The sequence below is a fragment of the Arachis ipaensis genome, chromosome B03 (assembly GCF_000816755.2).
Source record: "Arachis ipaensis cultivar K30076 chromosome B03, Araip1.1, whole genome shotgun sequence".
Classification (NCBI taxonomy): domain Eukaryota; kingdom Viridiplantae; phylum Streptophyta; class Magnoliopsida; order Fabales; family Fabaceae; genus Arachis; species Arachis ipaensis.
This window is the reverse complement of record NC_029787.2, coordinates 9,912,650-9,913,689: the sequence shown is the minus strand read 5'-3', so window position 1 is coordinate 9,913,689 and position 1,040 is coordinate 9,912,650.

Below are 1,040 nucleotides of genomic sequence, written 5' to 3'. Positions count from 1 at the left end.
GGGACTAAAAATCAGAGTAGAAAAAGAAAAGTATTTGCTTCTTATTTTCAAATTATAAATAGCTTAGGAACATGAATAAAATATTATATTACTCATTTAAATAAAAAAGGAATAAACTTTTACTCTAGAAATAATATTTGTCGGGCTTTAGACATTAAAACATCAATCATGGCATTTTGAGCCATATCTACCATTAAATACGAGTGTGTGCCATTGGTCATATTACTTGTATAATTAGTAATTATGATTCATAGGACTTTCTCTCACTCTCCGGATTGCATTTGCATAGCTCTAAATAGGGTTAAGTATGATTTTGGTCCCCAATGTAGGGGCTGAAAATTTATTTCATCTCTCGCCTTTTTTTCGCTCTAAAATGGTCCCCAAAGTTTTAGTTTATTTTAAAATCGTCCTTTTTACCAATTATATTTTTTTATTACCAAATTACCCTTTATTAAAAAAATTATAAAATAAAATAAATATAAAATAAATAAATAAAAAAAAGAAAAAGAAAGCAATAAAAATGGGACAAAATGCCCCAAAGTAAAGTACCGCACCGCGCCGCCACCACCACCTCCTTCTTCTTCTTCTTCTTCTTCTTCTTCTTCTTCCACCGCACCATCGCCCCTGCCGCACCACCACCATCTTCTTCTTTTTCTTCTTCCGCCTCACCACCGCACCACCAATTCTTCTTCTTCTTCTTTCTTCTTCTTCTGTGAACTTGATTTGTTTGTGAAATTTTTGGATTTTTTTTTAAATTTGTTGTGGAATATTGTTGTTGTTGAAATTTGTTGTGGAATATTGTTGTGGATTTCTGATGATGATGATGATGATGATAACCATGATGATAATGTGGTGGTGGTGGGTTCTGGTGGTAGTGGTGGTTTTGTTCTGGTGGTTTAAGTGCTATTCTTCTGATGATGATGATGATGACCATGATGATAATGTGGTGGTGGTGGTGGGTTCTGGTGGTGGTGGTGGGAGAAAACACAGCGCTGCCGAGACGGGGGGAGGGGGAGAAAGAGAAGCGGGAGGGGGGTGTT